An 11046-nucleotide genomic window follows, 5' to 3' on the forward strand; every position below is an offset into this window, starting at 1 on the left:
AGATCAGTTTGAATCACAGATTTTGGATTCCAACAACCTCACCATTCCCCAGAGTTGCTGAATTTTTGTGTGGATCATCTCATCCCACCTGCACCTCAACTGCTGCCACTCTGGGCTGGGATATGGCAGCAGCTGGAAATGGCTGGTTCACTCCAGCAGAGGGTCAAACACAAAGCTCAGCTTCATTTCAGCACCCTCAGCTTGAGCTGCAGACCCAGAACCTGCCTGAAAGGAGGAATTCCCTCCTTATTTCATGCTCCCCCCTCAGGAGCACCCTGAGAAGTTGCCAAATTACAGCAGAGGTTTCTTCAGAACCAGGCAGGGCTGAGATGAAGTTTGGTTCCCTTTTAAGGACACCCAGCTATGGGAACTTTGGAATTGAGCCATTTTGTTCTGCTCTCCATCAGCTTCCAAAGGAAGCACAGATTGCAGAGGTTGCAGTTTAAAGCCTGACAATAATAAGCAAACATTTACAGCCTGATTTAATCTGTTCTCACCTCGCTGCAAAAACTTCCTTTAAAGGCTGGTTTGAGATCCACTGCAATGCCTGGAGGCTGAAAACTTGGTTTTGTTCTTCTCACAATTCCTGTGCTCTGCAATCTCTCCTGGATGTCAGGGGCTGCTTGGCAGCTTCTCTTGGCTGCCCATGAGTGTCCCTCCCATCCTTCAGTGAGGGAACCACTGAGCATGGCCAGGATGGCCAATGGTGCCCATCCATCCCTGACTCATCCATCAATGGGTGGAGAAAAAGCTGCAGATTCCTCATTCCAGCTGCACGGGAGCACCAGGATTTCTGTTCCACATCCAGCTCTCGTGAGGCAAGTCGTGTTCCTGCCCATAAAGTGATGTTCCAAGGGTTGCTCCCCTGTTTCCTGACAAAACCAGCCAGGAGGACAGGAATTGGTGGAGTTTGGAGCTCATCTGCAGAGATGAGTTGTAGGGAAGGGACACTGTGCCCTCAGGATACGGGGCAGGACATCAGGCACTCATTCCCTGCTTCCTCCAGAACTTCCAAACCCGCAGATCCTTAAGAGTCCCTTTCCTCTTCTATGTTTAGAGCTACAAAGATTGTTTTTGGTATATAGCAACACTTTAGCACCTTCTGAGGATCTCAAAGCGGGTATTAATTAAGCTCCCGAGCACCTGTGGGAAGGGAGTAAACAGCCCAATTGCCACTTTATGGCAAGGAAATGACTGGCCAAGGTCATCCAGGCAGGCACGGGAGGGAACAGCACGCAGCCATAAAACAAGAATTACACAGCTGCTTTTCCTCCAAAGAAAGATGCCCCAAAATAGGAGCTCACCTGAACTTTTACTCAGATTTGGAGAGAAAAATGTGCAAAGCCATTCAAAAGATTTTCCCCGGCTACATCACAAGGGCTCAGTTGCATTTTCCAGCCCTGGGTTGGATCGGTCTCACTCCAGCTGTGACAAGAGAGGAATGAATGCAGGAGATATTGTATTCCTGGGAGAAGGCTTTGCTAGGTCATTTTATTTTATTCTTTCAGCCTGATTTCCTAAGCATCCGAATACATGCAGATGATGATAATTCTGATGTGTTTTCTGTAGCTAAGCATCAGCCTCATTTACCTGTCCCTTTGCCAGGACCAAACTCCTTGGTAGAGATGGGAACCAGAGCAGCTTCTGCAGCACGGTGGGAGCTGTTTCTTCTGTTGCCTCGGGCTGGGAGCAGCTCACTGGTTACTTTGCAGGGTGGAAATTGAGAAGGAGAAACAGACTCTAGAAAACATCTCGAAAAACTCAGCAGATCAACATGTACCCTTTAAAGCTTTATAACAGCAGCTGCAGCAGAGATCACCTCTTCACCTCCTTGAACCTAAATACCTGCTCTAAATTCATCACCTCTTCACCTCCCTGAGCCTAATTCCCCCTTCTGGTAACAGTGTGGGACCCACCACAAGAAGCCATCCCACCCAGAAACAGAGAGCAGGCAGAGCCAGCACCATCCTCATTATTTTATCTCTCTCATTTGTCATTCCAACAGCCCTGTCCACTCTCACCCTATAAAAGAAATTATAATTGAAACCATGCTTGTGTGTTTTGAGGCAAGAGCGACTCCGTGATCATTTAGCTCTATCCAGGCTGTAACAAAAGCTGCCACAGATACTTGCTCCACTTTTTTTTCCTGCACAAAGAAATAAAGCACAGTTGCACAAATGACATGTATGTCAATCTTTAGGTCACAATGCTTCCTGCAGTTGTATCCCAAGTAGGAGACATCAAGCTAAAGGCATTTAAGAATTAACAGTCTGTACCCGAGACAGGAAATGGAGTTTATAAAACAGGTGGATGAAGACCAGTATTCACTTGCATCACATTAAAGCAAATCCATTTATATTTTATTTCCTATATACTGCCTCGAATGTGCATTTTTACCATAGCCAGGCTCTGCAGTTCCTGGGGGATGTGGGATATTTGCAGGTGGGTTGCTTTGGCCTGGTAGAACTTCAAGGCCAGGGTTTGGAGCAACCTGAGATAGGGGAATATCCCAACCCAAACCAACCTGGAATTCTGTGACCTTCCATGTAGGAAACGATCTATCACAGGAGAAGAAGGGGCCGCTGCCCAGAAAACTCCACTCCCCCAGCTGAGGGTTTGGCTTTTCCACCCTGAATCCTCACAGAGGTCACAGGATTCTTTTGCAGTGCCATAAGTTTTGCTCAAACCCAGGGAAAAGTTGGCACCTGGTGCTGCAGGCAGGCCCAGCTCTCCAGATTTCTGTACAAGTGCTGCCTTCCCTGAGTATTGCCATCCTGGGTGCGTATTAACCGTGATTGAAACAACGCCCATTGGAAGTCTTAAAACCTTAACCACCAGTTTTACTTCTAAAATAAAGTAAACTGCCAAAAGTTCTGATAAAAGTGACAATTTATATTTTTAAGTAGTACGTCCGGAATTTTCCTATAGCTGTAGACAAAGGAATTCTTACCCAGATAAGTATAAGAGCACCAATAAATTTAAGGTAGCTTATGCAAGTTAGGCACTAATGAATGTCATCTTCTGTTTTGTCATGAAAAAAGATCTTTCTGCTGCTAAAGGAGACTGATTTAGATTATGAATAGCTGTAGTGATTTGCAAAAATGGCTCCAGAGAGATAGACTGAGATTCCATATACTCATGGCACTTGAGGTTTCTGCCCTTTTTGTTGAAAATTAATTTGTCCTGTGGGTTATTGGATTCTAGCTCAGCCAATGTATATTGCTCAGTCATCACAAATTTACTTAAAATTTAGTGTAGCTGAAGTTCATTCAACAAGACAAAAGTCTACAGTTGAAAGCTTCTAAAAATCTTTTTAAAAAACTGGCTGATGGTGTAATTGAAAGTGCTGGGATGAAGGAGATTTACCGAATGTTTTGCAGGTATCAGTATCTGGTTTATTGTATCACAGAGGCTCTTCAGTTTCCTCTCTGGATGGTGACAAAAGGATGGTTGCTGTCCCCTTGGTGGATTTGTCCCATCCTCAAACCCCAAACTCACACTCTTAAAATGAGAAGTGCCTGCTACCATTTTCTACAGCTTCCTCCACTATTTCTTTAATTTGACACATATTCTTTTTTATGGAATAGAAAGAAACTCTGGCTATAAAATGTCAAATGCCTCCTCTTACATACCATTTCTTTTTATTTTTTTCCCCTTTTATTTCCTTTCTTTTCTCCCTTTCTTTCCTTTGTTTGCCTTTGATGTATGAGAGAAAATTTCGTTCATGTTCTTGGAATCCCCATCTGAGTTTTCACTTCTTAGTTTAAACATTACCTTTGCTTGTAACTTTGATTCCCAAAGACAAATAGGTTCAGGTTAAAAAAAAACAAAACAAAAATCAACCAACCAAATTCTGCTCAAATCAGCAATCCTGTTTAAATTAAAAGGCTGTAACTAATTTGATTGATGGGTCCACACTGGAGAATTGGGTTCAGGATCCCCACCAAGAGGGGTTGGTGAAGGTTTTCAGACACAAACCAGGGTGAGCTGGGTGCAAACACCAACGTGGGCAAGGAGGGGTGATCAAAGAATAAGCAGGTATTAAACATTCACAGCGGAGTGGTTTTTCATTACCTGTAGAGGATAAAAATCTTCTCGATGAGAAATAATTCTCCTTATTTTAAGCTCTATCAAAACCAGCCTCACGTCGTTTTTAAATGATGGGGATTTTTGAAAAAGAAAAATACGAAGGCAAATAGTGCTGGTGGCATATGGGGAAAGCTCATTTTGTGCACAATCACCGAGGATGGTCCCCAAATATTGAGTCCATGAACACTTTGTTTGGGTCCTGCCTACCAGGAACTGCGCTTTTAAAATTACAAACAAGAATTTAAAATTCAGTTTCAATTTAGCATTAAACCTCATAAACATCACAGTAAAATAAGAGGAAATACGGACAACAAAAATTCTCCCGGTCCAGATCTCTGTTCAGGTGGCTATTCTTTTATATTTCCTTTTTTTCCCTGGCTCTGATGATACATCTGAATACAACTGATCAAGTTTCAGCTATGAGGCTCTCAGCTCTTTGCTCGATACAGAATTGCACAAAATGAGATACAGTGCCATAACCAAATCGTGACACAATGGACTGGAAATTTTAGATTAATAAACCTCTTTCGGAAAAGAACTAAATAACTTTTTTATCTATGGCTATTTGTTTCTTTGAAGATTTATGGTCCTTGCAACAGATATGCATCTTATCTTTCACTCTTCAGATTACAGGAAGATGATTTTAAACAGCCTCCTGACTGGCACCAGCCGGAATTGCAGATGATCTCGCTTTAAAAAAAAACAAAAAAACGCTAAAAGTGAACTTGTAAGTCAAATGAGAATATCATTACACGTGTCAGAGGGGTCTGAGAGCAGAATCTGCATCCAGCTCGACGAGATGGAATCCTTATTGCGGGCGAGGCGGCATCCTCAGGCAGCTCCTTAGCACCGGGAGCTTAACGAGGAATTCCAAGTTCGCGAGCTGCCGCCGCTTTAATTGATTGACGGCGAAAGTTGAGGCGCTCAGAGGCGAGGCGCGCTCCCCGAGCTCCTTTGAGCGACGCTTCCTCTGCAAGCGGGGCTCCTCGATTGAAAGTGGCAGCCCACATTTTTAGGTTTCCAGCAGCTCTGTCATTCCGGCAGGAATTGTGTCTGCCACTTCACACGAAAGCCGGGCCTGATTCCTCGTGCTGGGGATCAGAGGATCAATAGAACACTTAATGGGCAATTAGGAGAACAGCTGTAGGACTGTCAAAGGCCCATCTGTAAGGGCGGCTGGACAGGGCAGCGGCTCCGCTCGCTGCCCCGGGGCACCGCTCCATCCCCGGCCCCCTTCCATTCCCCAGCGCCGCTAGTGCGGGATTCCTTTTGCATTACAAATTTTAACACGTGTAGAAAAATTATGGAAATTGCTCGGGCCATTTTGTCAACTCATATCATGTGGATTGATCGATAAATTTCGCCGGTTTGTTGTTAATGTAGATAAATTTTGGCATTTAATTAAGCTGCAAGTGAAAATGTGGCCACTTTTAATTTCTGCAGATGCTCCCTTTTCATCTGTAATCCAGGGATACATTGGCAAATACAATTCAGTCGCTAAATATTTATAGACAACATGACAATTCCTAAAAGAGTTATCATCAATGATTTTGGTTCTGAAACAATTAGCATTGTTTGAGAGAGCTCATGTGGAAAACCGAAATAAATTCTGAACAGCAGATCAAATTATGGCTACACAGGTACATTGAATGTATAAAGAACATAAATCTACACATGGTATAAACACATGATTATTCCGGGAATACTGCTCTGTGCACAAACATGGAAATTCTGATCAGCCGAGGTACAAATTCCCACATCCATAAATACTCGTGCACTACACAGAAAGTGTTTACAGATATCTCTGAACGAGGCCACTACAGTGATATTTATCCTTAATGGAGCTGCTTTGCAAATATATAATGGGAGAGATTGATCTCGGGAACTAACACCACGGAAGGAAACATTTCATACACAAATACTTTACGTAGGAGAAGCAAGAGTTGACAAAAGCATTGCTGCTTGTAACAATAAATGTATTTAAATTATTTTAAAATACCGAGTACATTTCCAACCTGTGATAATCAGGCATCAGCCTTTAAACCTCCCGTTTTTTTGGTTTTTTTTTTTTTTAAGCACACACAGATTTGGCCAGACAATAAGAAACATAAATGAACATTTTAGGCTTTCTATATGGCCTTAGGGAGGCTGAGATGAAATCCTGCCTCTGACAGCCAGAGGCCCCAGCCACAGCACTCAGCAGCCAGGCTTGACATGATGAAGTGCTGGGGCTCCTCTGGGAGCCAGGGGGGTTTGCCTGGTGCTGCTGCTGCTGCCTGTGGGGCAGGAGCAGCCTCACACCCCACTGCTGGGGCTGCTGCAATCCCCTGGGCAAGCAGCTCCTGCCCTGGCCTGAGCTCTGGGCTAAAGGACTTGGCTGGCATTTCGAGGACGTGGGTCCTGCAGGATGAGCTTGTTGTGCAAGGAGAAATCAGAAATCTGAGCTGATTCTGGGGGAATCGGGGGGGCTCACACACCCCTGCTCCTCAGCAAGGGCTCTCAGTGCCCTGAGCAGGCAGGTTCAGCATCCCCCCACATCCCATAACCAGGCACAGGGGCAGACGAGCAGCAGCCCACAGGTAAAAATCCTTTTGCTTGACTCCTTCGTGTACTTCTCTGTTTCCACTGCCAGGCAAAATCATCCAGCTCGGTAAGTAAAAAATAAGAGACCGCTCAGACACACCAATCATTTTTAAAGTGGAGTCTCTGGGTTTGTGGATTTGTCACCACTGCAGCAAGTTTTATTTCCAGATTTTCACAGAAAGTGGTCAGCAGATTCCCTGAAGTTGTTGGGAGTGTGGGGAAGAGGGTGGGAATCCTGTTCCAGCTGAGACCCACTGGCCTGCAGCCGAGGGTTTGCCATTCACAGAGAGAACAGGGAATGCACTTGCAGGAGCTGGGGGACATTTGAACCATGGGGGATATATGGACAGCACAAAATACATTCCATAAATACAGAACGTTCTAACCAAATCTTGAGTCACTGAAATTATCTCATTGGCCTTTCCTCTTGAACAGAAAGCTCTGTCTCGGCTTACCAAGGCTTTCCTTTTTTTCTTCTTTTTTCTTTTTTTTTTTTTTTTTGCATTTCCCAGCACTGGCATTTGCTCTGTCTGGACTGGATCAGCACGAGTGCCCAGCATTCCTGTTCCTGATGGCTCAGTGGTGCAGGATCTTCTCTTGCTGAGGAGGAACCCTGCTGGAGAAGGCTTCACATCCACATGCAGGTACCTCAAACCCTCAGCTGTGCACAGCACACAGAGCCAGGGATGGTCCCAGGGATGGGGAGGGGTCTCCCCAGATGCATCCCACAAACTGTGACTTGTGCCTGACCTGGCAGGTGGAATTAGAGCGATTTTGGGTGCACAGGGAGCTTAAAGGCCTAAAATCATCTGTCCCCTGCTGCAGTTCAATGTCCTGTGGGTCAGTGTGGTCCCTGTGCTGAGCAGTTTGACACTCAGCCTCTCTCTGTAGCAGAGAAGGGACCCATCACACCCTTGGCACAGCACCAAAGCCCTGAACCCAACCTGGCACCGACAGGTCCATCCTGGAAGTTGGCCTTGCTGTAAACTCCTCATGGCTGAGGTGAAAAATGCTTGCCAGTTTGAGGCAGTGCTTGTTTCTGAGGGAATTCTGAGGAATATTTACTTAACTTTTCATGGTGAAGTCTCAAACTCAGGGTAGAAGGGGATCACACCACAGTGAGCAACAAAAAAGTCTATTAAACAATCTTTGTTTTTCTTTAAAAAATCTCAATAACAACAAACCCATTTGTCTGTTTCACCAGTGGAGCATTTTTGTGGGAGATCCCTATTTATCTGATTTATTAGAAATGCTCCATTGAGACAGAAAGCATTTTTCTAATAAACCAAGAGGTTAGCACTATTGTTTTCAGTACAGCTGACCCTTGGATTTGCTGTAAAACCAGAATCATTAGAAATGCTCCATGGGTTATATTGGAGCATTTCTAATGAAACAGAGGGTCAGCTGCATTGAAATAATGTAAAATATCTAGATTCATGAGAAAAACTCTACTGAAATGCACGGAGCGTTTCTAATAAATCCAGATTTTAGTGGAGCTCAACCCTGAATCCATTAAAACATTATGAAAAAATAGTTACTGAGCATGGACCTTAAGTACTTTTTTCTGTGTTAATCTCTCATTTATTCTAAAATGTGTTGTAAAAATAGCAAAAATCATCAGTGAAAATTTGTTATTTAAGGTCTGCCATTTCCTCCCCTTCCAAGGAGCAGAGAGTCACTGCCTCCAGCAGCCCAGGAGCAGGGATGAGCACCTGACTGCAGCCTGTGCACATTCCAAAGGTAGCAGAGCACAAAAGGACCCATCCCAAGGCATTCCCTGGCAGGGAATGAGTTTTGGGAGAGCTGCAGAGCTCCAGGGAGGAGCAGCCTTTTCCCAGACTGGAACTGGAGGGGGTTTTCTCCCAGCCACCCAGCAAGGGGCTGGAGCATCTCTGTGTTCATTCCCAGGGGATTTTTCCCTGGGTTCTGGGAGCCTGAGGTGTAAAGGATCTCTGCCTGCAGGAAGGGGCATCATAAATAAAAGCCTTGGTAGGAAATACAGGTGTGGGGCACTTTGGGCACAGAGTGGGATGAATTCCCAGGCACCTTGAATCTTCCACAGTCTGCAGATGTGGTTCATGATGGAGAGATTACATTGCTTGTACATAAAGAGAAACTCCTGCCTGATTTCCCCTGCAAGTTGGATATTTATTCTCAATTTACAGTCACGTGGTCAGCAATGGAATGAGATTTTTTTCAATTACCACCAAGATTTTGTACCATTCTTAGTGTACAACACTATTCAAAGCCTGGTGGACTTCCAGGCAGATTAAACTGCTGTAATCTTGTAAAAGCAGGTCCTAAAGATGAGATGGCTTGGGTTTAGTGCAGTTCCAAATCCCACACCCATGGCAGGTGGCACCTTTAACCTGTGTGTCCAGGTCTTGATAACTGCTTGAAAACTGGGGCCTAGGGTAGGAAAATCTGGGTATTAATTGCAGCATGTTATGAGTCAGGACATCTAAAAACCAAAGATTGTTTCACATCAAAAGAAGAAGTAAACACTGGAAAGTTTATTTTAAGGTCTTGCACGAGTCAGTGCCTCAGTTGGATGATCAAACCCCTCCTCAGAGCAGAGCTGAAGTGAATCTTGTTTTTCAGATGTCCTTCTTGTGAAAGTTGTGGCAAGTTTTGGTGATGCTGATGCTGCTAATTCTCACTTCTCTGGTATTTTTAAAGCTTTATTATTGCACCTCTCCCCTTCTAGAGCTGCTGCAGACATGGAGCTGCAGACACCAGCCTGGCACAGCGCTGGGGAGAGTTTGGAGAAGGGTTTGGATCAGCCCCAGCCACCCCCTGCTCTCAGGTAACACATCTCAAAAGCTCTGAAAACAGAAGTGAGGCTTGGATTGATGCGCTGAAAGAGCTGAAAGATCAGGCCAGAATTGATGACACCAATGTTACATTGGGTTATTTCAGGATATTTTGCTTAAAATTCAGCATGGAAAGACAATGCACTCCTGCACGAGGCTGTTGAGGGAGCTGGGCTGGTGTGTGCTGGAGCATTTTCCAGCACTGCTCTGGCTGCAGTCCCTGTGCTTTCAGCAGGCAGCAGAGGAGCTGGCTCACCTCTGTTTATTTTATGAATGCACACACTCAGCCTGTCTGCAGCTTGTCAGCTTCTGATGCTGCTCCTTTGGCTGCTTTGTACCCACACGTACAGAGAATGTATAGGAAAAGTATATTAATATCATTCTTTCTCAACAGATTTAATTCTTAAATGCTACATATACTTGGTTAATCTCTCATTTTAGAAGTAGGAAAGGTTAGATTATAACATCAGGTTAGCTCTCTTTGAAGCAGGTAATAATTAAGTTGATTCACTGTTGCAATTACTGTCAAATCCCCCTTAATTACCACGGATTTTATAGCAGCTTCATTATACGTCTGCTGTAATGCATTGTGGCCCAAAGGAGAAGTGTTGCAGGAAATTCTGCATAGCATGTATAATTCTAACCTGCAGTTAAAGCTCCTAGTGAAAGCCTCTGCACTAAATTTATCTTTTTTTGACATTTTCCCCCTATTATTTAAAGCAGTTGAGCTGGAGTAACACCACTAAAATACACACCTAACTTCCTAAGTGAAAATGGATCTCTTCATAGGTATTAGGAATAAAAATGGGGAAATTATAAAATTAGCAGCACATTATCCTTGGGAAACTGCTCAGCAAAAACGAAGAACATCTCTGGTCTGATGTCATGGAGGGAGAAAACCTCTGCCCCATGTTGTGAGTCATGCAATCCCTGAACAACCTCTGAAATCCCACTGAACACAGATTTTGAGGCAGTCGGAATTTGCTGGAGCACTCAGCTCTCCATTAATATTTTCATCCATTGTTCCTTTTGCATTTTCTAAACAGAATTTTTAAAGCAACTCTCCTTTTGAACTGACCCTCCAAGTAACTCGGGGCCTGGTGAAACTGCTGCTTTCTGGCTCACATGTCACTGCTTGTTTCCATTGGAAAAATCTTTACAAATCGGGGTCTGTAAATTGAGCCTGCAACAGTTCAAAACAGATAAGAGGATAATGTGTGCCATGGATTCCCTTGTAGGGAAGGAATTTACTCCCCAGCACATATTAGATGCAGAAAGGGCTCCAGTGTCAGTGACACTATTGGCAGCTGTGTTAACAGTGAAGGAGCTGCCTTTGTACAGCAGTACAGTTATTAAATTTCTCCAGAGACCATGACTCATTAATCAAATATTCATACATCTCTGTAAATACATGCTGAACAGAGAATACCCTCAGAGCTGAGCATCCCAGCACAAGTGCTCTTTCATGTGGCCCTGGCCCAGCCCTGAGAACATTGGTCATGTTTTGCATTTCTAATGCCCCGTGTGCTCCGCAGCACCCCGGTCCCTAAAAACAGAACAC

The sequence above is a fragment of the Lonchura striata genome, chromosome 8 (genome assembly GCF_050655825.1).
Source record: "Lonchura striata isolate lonStrDom1 chromosome 8, ASM5065582v1, whole genome shotgun sequence".
Taxonomy (NCBI): Eukaryota; Metazoa; Chordata; class Aves; order Passeriformes; family Estrildidae; genus Lonchura; species Lonchura striata.